This window comes from Callorhinchus milii, unplaced genomic scaffold (genome assembly GCF_018977255.1).
Source record: "Callorhinchus milii isolate IMCB2004 unplaced genomic scaffold, IMCB_Cmil_1.0 Scaffold25, whole genome shotgun sequence".
Lineage (NCBI taxonomy): Eukaryota > Metazoa > Chordata > Chondrichthyes > Chimaeriformes > Callorhinchidae > Callorhinchus > Callorhinchus milii.
The window spans coordinates 3,647,998-3,657,055 of record NW_024704766.1 but is presented as its reverse complement, the minus strand read 5'-3'; the positions used below and the strand labels follow the sequence as shown (position 1 = coordinate 3,657,055).

General features: G+C 41.4%; 1 long non-coding RNA gene across 1 annotated transcript; it reads left to right on the top strand.

Annotated features, from left to right (window-relative positions):
- The first annotated feature begins 2,259 nt into the window (after positions 1-2,259).
- Positions 2,260-7,028, top strand: LOC103180317. Its single transcript, XR_488093.2, has 3 exons — positions 2,260-2,714; positions 3,959-4,034; positions 6,972-7,028. It is a non-coding gene; the product is annotated as an uncharacterized LOC103180317 (long non-coding RNA).
- The last annotated feature ends 2,030 nt before the right edge of the window (positions 7,029-9,058 follow it).

Below are 9,058 nucleotides of genomic sequence, written 5' to 3'. Positions count from 1 at the left end.
CAGTCAATTCACTTTACAGTGAATTCTGTGAAACGCTTTGAGACGTCTTGAAGACATGATAAGGCGCTATATCATATGCAAAGATTATTATCTGCCAATAGCTCACAACGACCTCCAGGTTTGTGAAGTCCAACAGTCGGGCTATCTTTCCTGAGGAAGATGAAGGAAGAACGCATTGTGGCTACACTGAACCAATTAACAGATGGCCAGGCAGATAAGTTACAGCCGTGGCAAGACACCCTTATTAAGTTTGGGGTTTGAATGTCTACAAGTGCTGCTGGCCTGAAACCAACTCAAGACCACAAAAGCTTCTGGAATTCATCCCAAACAGCTGTTCTCTGGATGGGCAGCACATAGCGTTCCAGGATGCATTTGAAGTTACATTTAACATTCTACCCCGAGTTCCACCACATGAGTGCTAAGAACACCTCATTCCTTCTTGGAGAAAGGACCTACTTACTTCTGCCCCCCCCCCAACCCATAAATTTAGACAATAGACATACATCTTCCACGCTTAATGAAAAAAAATGCTGTGATGTATTCCTTTTCCATCCATGCAGAGCTACTTCGCTCTGATGTACAAGCCAAACCGATTTAGGGTTTCATAGGGTAGGAGCACATTGTTAGAGACGGAAGCCTATGTAAAAGTATGGATGGACAGGAGGACACACGTTCTTGTTTGAAGTTGTTTGAGATGCATATTTCCATTGAAGGGGTGTAGTGGATGATAGCCAAGATGGGGAGGGTAGGAGGTGTGGATTAGATGAGATTAACCTTGAAGAGAAAAGGGTCAGTGTGCACCTATGGAGATAGAGTGAAATGCATCATTAGATGCTGCAAAAAGCTCAAAGAAGAACAGCTGTTTTCACAAGGATTTGGATTGAACTGTTTGAAGTAAAGGATCCATGCACTGAAATTCTGGTCAGTTACACATAGAGGCATTGACGATAATAGTCCTTGTACTTGATGTCGCTCCTTATCACATCATCAAGATGTCTCAAAGAGCATCACAGGATATATCCTGTGCAAAGTAGTGTGACTATGTATTGTGTGGGCAAAACTCAGCAGCCATTTGGGTACATCAGGGTCTTACAAACAGCCATGGAGTGAATGAACAGTTTTATTTGGGGGATTTGTTGGGAGAAATTCCCTTATCTTTTCTTTTCACACTTCAACAACAACTTGCATTTATATAGCACCCCTCACTCGGGATAGGGTCATGGAGTACTTGACAGTGGCGGAGTCTGACCCAGAGCCAGGGGGAGAGGGAGGGGACCGTAAGCACAATGATGACCGCATCAAACAGTTCAGGGTCAGGAGCAGAGACCAAACAACTCTACTCTACCCTTGACCTTGACAACCACCTCAGACAATCTGCTCCATTACCGAATTGCCATTTCGCTCTGGTAGTTAGCATTAATTTTATAGTAATTCAACACGAACAATGGGGCCAGCAATATTTGTTGGAGATTTTCCCATTGTAAACATGTAAGGAAGTATTGGCTACTGCTATGGAACACTACATGATGACTCCAATCTCCCCCATCAGAATTTCTTCTGAAAATCAGTTGCAAGCAATTATATTTAACAGGATCTCTGTTCTACTTTAATTGTTTTGGTTAGTTTTGATTATGTGGCAGAACTGGGTTAAGATCCCAGGAAGCACAAAACGGTAAGAGGTGCAGATTCCGTGTAGCTGTGTGTGTTTTTACGCAGACATTTTTTTAAAAGTGTAAGCATAACTGAAACAAATCTTAAGCGTTTGCTTCAATATAATGACCGGTACCTTACACTCGAAAAGCAATACTGTAAAAAAAAAACTGCTGTTTTCCTTTGGGCCCAAAGCTTTCGAAGGGAGGCTATCATGTGTGTCAGCCTGGCTCACGTCTCTGAGTCAGAAGGTTGTGTGTTGAAGTCCACGGTAAGAAGTGGAGCTCGCACAGTCTAAGCTGACACTCCAGTGTAGTACTGGGAGGTGCACTGAATTGCTTTCCTTCGAGTGAGATGTTAAACCCGAGGTCCATCATCTGTGGCTGTTCAAGCGGACATAAACATCCCACACATTCTTTAAAACAAGAAGGGAATTTCTCTTTCCGAGCGTCCTGACCAACAATGTCCCCCAAAAAATTAGTCATTCATTTAATGGCTGCTTGCGGGATATTACTGTGCGTAAATTGGCTGCTGTGTTCGCCTGCATAATACAGTCATTCCAACTTTACAGTAAATCATTTGAAACGCTTTCATGCATCTTCCTGACGTGAGAGGGGGAGTGAGTCATATCATATGCGGGATTATTAACATCACAGTGTTTTAAAAAGTCTAAAAAGAACTGCGAGGAAGAGAGATAGCGTGAGAGTTAAAAGAAAAAAATCTCATTGGAGTTTGCTCATAGAAGAAAGTGCGTAAGATAATGTCTGTAGCGTTGTAAATAAAGTCAATTGCGTTCACTGTTCTAGCACAGTCCTTATTAATGGAGAATGTAAGTTGACTTTCTTTGGTCCTTTGAAGATCATGGTGGTCCTTTGAGCAAGTCTGGAGGACAATAAAAGACTATGACAATAGTCAAAGGCCATTGGAAGCAATGATATTATCAATGAAATATGTGAAGTCACTCATCAGATTTCCCCAGTCCCTGTGACACCACTGGGCTGACAATGATCCCAGACGGACAGAATTTCTCACCTTTACGGATCAATACAACAAGCCAATTTTGAGTATGTATCATGTGTTGCGTACATTTCACATCTGCATGCAATTTAAATCGTCTTTTTGTAACATGCTACCTCGGGATATTGTACATAAGGTTAATATGTATAATGGAGTTTGGGTTATTTTGTGATATATATACACTGCAGATTCAACCAAGAATAATGAGGTCGCTGAAGAACTTTCAGCATAATGTGAAATTGTATTGTTTAAGCTCGGAAGCTTTGTCAGGATGAGTTGTTGCCAATGCAAACCTGGGACCTCGGTCTAACATCTCATGTGAAGGACGGCCCACGGATTCTGCACTCTAACGATTTCCCCTGCTGTTAGCAGCAGTTACGTTTGGTGTTACGGTCTCATAATGGACTAGGACAGGCCATGATCAGTAAAGCTGCGAGCTCAGTGCATGCTCAGAAATCTCAAATCAGTGTTTGTTTCCACTTGAATCATTAACAAATAAACAGTCACCACACCTCTCTGGCAATCCTGTGAAGCACTTTGAGACACTGATATGGCGCTGTGTCAAATGCATGGATTAGTTACTTAATGTTACCGTGAAAGGCGCTACACAGATGTAATTTTGTTGTTGTTATGAAACCTGTCCTCTTTTAAACTTGCCCATTCAAGGGACCATTAGCTCTCATTAGACATGTCAGCATTACGCCCAAAACCCCTTAATTTCCTTTTTAAAATTATGTTGTAAGGCACTGACGATGGTGTAAGGCAGATGAGTCTTTTCCAGAGAAAACCGAATAGATCAAAGGAAGCCAAGTGGGGTCATTAATTGATCTGTATCCTCCATGATCACATTTAAGGAACAGTTCATTGGGTTTTACATTTTTTTTCCATCTCAGGTTTGTCTATTAGCCAGCTAATACATGTGGAAGCTAGTGAGCGGTTAGAACAGCCAGACTATACCCAACGCATTAAGGAATAATATTCATTTTGCTCTTTGGGAGTCTGCTTTTAATTACTTTCAGAAATTAGATCCATACAACATTCCCTTTTATATACATCAGTATTGTCACATAGGTCGTAATGCACCACTGTGTTTTCACTTATTATTTTAATGAAAGCCTCTTACTTGAAGGCTATAATTTCCTCCAAGATTTATTTTTCTGCAAGATCGCTACATGAAAGATATTTTTGAGTTGAGGCAGCTTAATAACATTTTGAAATAATAAAAGTAAAATACCTGAAATATACAGCAGGTGGATCTACATGTGAATAATAATGACTAACATTTCACCAGAAAGGAATCAATTGGGCTGGAGAAAATCCTTTATGGAATTGAAGAGCCCAGAGAGGACCAGGCCAAGAACACAAAGGTACGAACATTTTAAAATGATTCATAAAAATGCACAAGGAGACGATTATGCATTGTGGTATATGATATACAGTTATTTTCAGATGGGAATCAGATATCCCAGGAATCATTAAAGCAAGGACATAAGATCCAACTAGTATCCGTACTCTTAGAGGGAAGGTAGATGGGTTTCATCGGGGCTGAATTGGTTCCAAGGTGATATACCTGCCAATGGACTATCAGAATCAAGCACTGGGCTGTTTCACATCCTATGTCCCACCATCAGTGGTCAGTTGAGATTATGTCTCACCCTCTGGAACTCCATCCCAGAGCTCCCCGACTCACCCCTTCCCTCACCTCTTACAAGGTCCACTTCAAGACCTTTCTCAACACCCCTCCCACCCACCCTCCCCGCTTGCAACCTCACCCCTTAGCCCCTACCCCGAGCAGCACCTTGTGGCGTCCTCCTGACATGAAAGACACTATGTAAATATGAATTTGAATTGTTTTGTACTGTATGAATGAATTGACCCAGGACAGTTGGTAAACTACTTGCTTGCCAGCAGCAAGTATTTACTCTAAGTAAGTGCGGCCTTGTCCAAAATGATAGTCTTTTGAGTCGTTTGCTTCGGGATTCAGCATCAAATGGCCGAGCTCCAAGATGCACTAAGAGGGAAATCTGATCATGTGGAAGTTCCATGGGGAACAGTTTCATTGGTGTCGACATGAGGTGTATCTGTATACTGAGCTGTAGAGTGCTGACTTGGACCTTGTGAATCTGTGAAGTGCTTTACATTGCAAAGATCCCAAAGTTATCAAATACTTTGAGTTTGGACACAAGAAAAGCACGCACAAGAGTGTCTTGGGGGTCGTTTAAAATCCGTGCCGATCATCTGGTGTTTGCATACTGCTTCCCAGGCTATCATCTGAGTAAATATAAGGCCTAAAAACCTTTAATTTTAGTAGAACTTTCAAGGTGTAACTTGAGGCTTTGTCATTTTTTTGCTACGATTGCTTCAGAATATTATTGCATTCTACACCACAAAATGTTGCACACTCCCTTGGCCTGTGTTCCTCCAGTACTGTATTCAAAATGGGACCTTACAAAGTTTTACAAAGAATGGATATAGCACGGAATATCCACTCAACCCAACCAGTCCGTGCCAGTGTTTATATTCCGCAGAAGTCTGCACCCATTTCTGCACCCTCCCGTACCCTTCTATTCCCTGTCTCCCTCATGGGAAGGTCTAACTTCCTCTTGAATGTATCTACGCTATCTGATTCAACCATTGCTTCAGGCAGCGAGTTCCACAATCTCACTACCCCGAAAATAGTTCTCCTAAATTCTCTTTTAGATCTCCTAGTCGCTTTCTTATCTTTGTGTCTCCTGGTTACTGACTCCCCGACCCATGGTAACAGCCTATTTATGTTAACCTTATCAAAACCTTTTATAATTTTAAACAGAATGTGCTTAAACCTTACGTAAAAACATTTCTAGTGAATCTAATCAATGTAATTATCTGAGGACAGTTTTTCCATGGAATGATATTACCCAATATCACTTTTCCAATCTCCTGGAAGATATTCTCTGCTCCAGGAGTCTAGCCGGTGACAATAAGCAGCAGGTTATATGTCACTATCTCTACTTCGCTGAAGTATCTGACACCCAAAGGAAACAATTTACCTTCATTAGAATTATTGCTTCCATCCAACACATGGCAGAAAACTGCTCATTCTTTAAATTACTCACTTCTGCCTGTGGGAACAATGATTTTCAGCTCTTTTGCTGTCTGGAAATGTTTTCTGAATGGCTTATTGAATAGCCAGAAGCTTTCAGTGGTAATTTAGCCCTAAAGTACCTCATCTACTGTAACATCAGTTCCTTGGAGTTGCTGCCAAAGGAGAGAGAAATGTGTTGGTTGGTTGGATCTGGAGCAGAGTATTGTGTATGTGCATGACTGCCTTCACATGTCTTTTCCAGTCAGTGAGCCCCCAATCCCAATTGTCAGGTTAGTGTTGCAGATAATTCAGCTTGCATAGCCTTTCCCTTCAAGAGATCTGCAATGTAGTTTTCCAGCTGTATCTCTTGTTCCAGCCGGCCTCCTGTTCATCTCCCGCCACCTCCGCTCCATCATCGGTAGCCGTGCCTTCAGCCGCTACGCTCCGAAACTCTGCAACTCTCTACCTGAGTCCCTCCACCTTGCCCCCTCCCTCCCCATTTTTAAATCCCGCCTAAAGACCTTCGTTTTGGATCGTGCTTACGGTCACCTACTCCCTCCCTGGTTCGGGGTCAGACTCCGCCAATGTCAAGTGCTCCAGGACGCTACCCTACGTGAAGGACGCTATATAATTTATAATTGCAAGCTTGTTGTTGAGGGTTCTCCTGGTGATAGAGTGACCGATCCCCAGCAAATACAGGATGCTTTATTCTCTGTGATTTGCAGTAGATTGAGTTACAGGAGAGATGGTAAAGAGCTCAGCTCAATTTGGTGCTTGAGAAGCCAATGGCCAATAACAAATAGTAGAAAGTTCTCTATCAATTCCTGAAAACCACAGATATTTTCCCCTTTCCTCAATTCCTTTCATTTCTCTCCTCCTCACCATCTCGATTGACATGTCTGATCCCCCTGCATCTCGTCAGCTTACACCTTCTTTGAGGCGAAACAAAAGAATGCAATACTTGTAATATTCAGAAATTTCTTGCCTGTTTCTTATATTCAATCATTTCCTTGATTTCTCTCGGTTTCCACCTTGCACAGCCAGGAGTATCTCTGTCGTTTAAAGTTTTCTTTGAAGTTTTAACAACGTGAGGCCCCCAAATATCAAGTAGATGTACCGTTTATGATCATGTTAAGCTCCGATCGATAAGTAATACTTGAAAACTGAAATGTAAAGTTGAAGCAGAATGGTGTACTTTTTTGTTTAAATTCAGTGTTAATTTGGTTGAAATTTTCCACAGCACTTAGAAAGAAACCGCCTATGAATGTGGGTTCAAGCCACGCGCCAGGACTTCGAATCACACTGTCTCAGTTGACACTCCAGAGCCAGTGCTGGGGTTGTCCTGCATTGTCAGAGACTCCGTCCTTCGAATGAGATGTTAAATGAAGGTCCCGTCTGCCTGTTAAAGTGGACGTTAAAGATTCCACGGTTCTATTCAAAAAGAGGAGGTAATTTCTCCCATTTCCCCCAAATAAAATTGGTCACTTACTCCATGACTGTGTGTGGGACATTGCTGCGCGCAACTGGCTATTGCGTTTTTCTCACAAATGCCCGGTCACTTTACTTTACAGTAAATTCTGTGAAGCGCTTTCATATGTCTTGACAACCTGATAAGGCGTTGTATCAAAATCAAGGCTTATTATTAATATTCCCTTCCAAGTCTTTCAAATCAGTGTCTTTTTCGACCATGGCATCTCTGAGACTTGAACGTTCTCTAGACTGGTGTCTGAACACATCCCAACCCATCTACAGAGCAAACAGGAGCCAGCCTGGGCTTTGTTTCTCGTAAAAGGATGGAAGTCACCCCATGTTGAACTCCGAGCCGTTGAGTTACTGTGCAGAACAAATCAGATTCAGGGCAGATGCTGACTTCTGAATGTCTGCATTAGTCATTTGCAAATTGGTCATTAGTGAGTAATTTTTAGTTCATTTGACACTTGAACGTGTGTACGATGTGTACTGTATGAGATGAGGTGGGGGAAAATTCCTTATTGTGTGCAACAACTAGTTGAGCCGCAAATATTACCCCAGTATTTCTAATTTAGATCCGATGCCTCAAGTTGACTCAAACTTATCTCAAGCTTAACGCACCATCAGCAGCTGGTGAGAAAGCAGTGAGTCTGCACAGATGACTCAGTCATCGGTCATTCACTTCATCGCTGTTTGTGGGACATTGAAGTGTGCAAATTGGCTATGCTCTAGGGTTGAAGGGATTTCTAACTGGTTTTCTTATCATTAAGAAATAACGCAAATTACACCTCATTATCCATCTCTGCTTCCGATTTCAGATCCTCTGCGGTTGCTTATCAAGGACAACATAATAATTATGCTTTGATCACCAGGAACTTTAGTCTATGCGTATGTGTAAGAATACATGCACTTATTCTGAAATAAATAACGAGCTTGATAACAACCTCTTATGAAACTCTAAGATGCATTATTGGCTGTCGCATTTCGTCCACAATCCATTTTACAATGTATTCCGTCAAGCACTTTGAGACATCTCAACAATGTGATAAAGCGCAAAGTCAAATGCGAGGATTATTATTGTTATGATTATTATATGCACATTTCATGGTGATCTACTCACGCATATCTTTACCATCCTTCTGTTAATATTTAGAGCAAAGAAAATCTTTTGTCAAAAATTGCACCTTCACAAAATTGCTGCAGCCGCCAGGAGACTTTGACAGATATCTACACAATAAAGTAGGGAAACTAAAAGGTGCTGGCAACAGAACAAACTCCAAGGGCACTGGGTTAGAACATCTTGATCCTCATTTTGCTCATTTAAGCCATGTGAGAAAGATCGTCCATGTTGCCAACTTTCTCGTGAGGATCCGCTTGAAGAGATTTTGCTGTGAAAGACATTGTTTAAATTACATATAACATGTGGGTGGGATAATGAAATAACTTTGCACAGTAAGGATGGTATGCACTTGGGAAATGTCTTGGTGTTTGGATTGTATAGTTAAATTTAGTCCAACAAATTGGTTTCAGTTTAGTAAATTAAATGCATCCATTAGCATTTGTACTTAGACATTCCCCCTTCCCACACTATTCAGAATGGCCACATCCACAATAATAATTATTATAGTTATCCATTTGCATTTGATAACAGTGCTTTTCACGTCAGACGGATATCTCAAATCACTTCATAGGATTTACTGTAAAGTGTAATGACTGTGTATTTTGTAGGTGTCTAAAATGCAAGATTAAGGTTAGCCTCTAATCTTTAGAGTTAGGTTTGGGTCAGGGCTTGGGTTAGCTATCTAAATTATGTTAAAGGGTTCAGGGTGTAAGTCTGGAGATTTGTTAAGGTTAGCC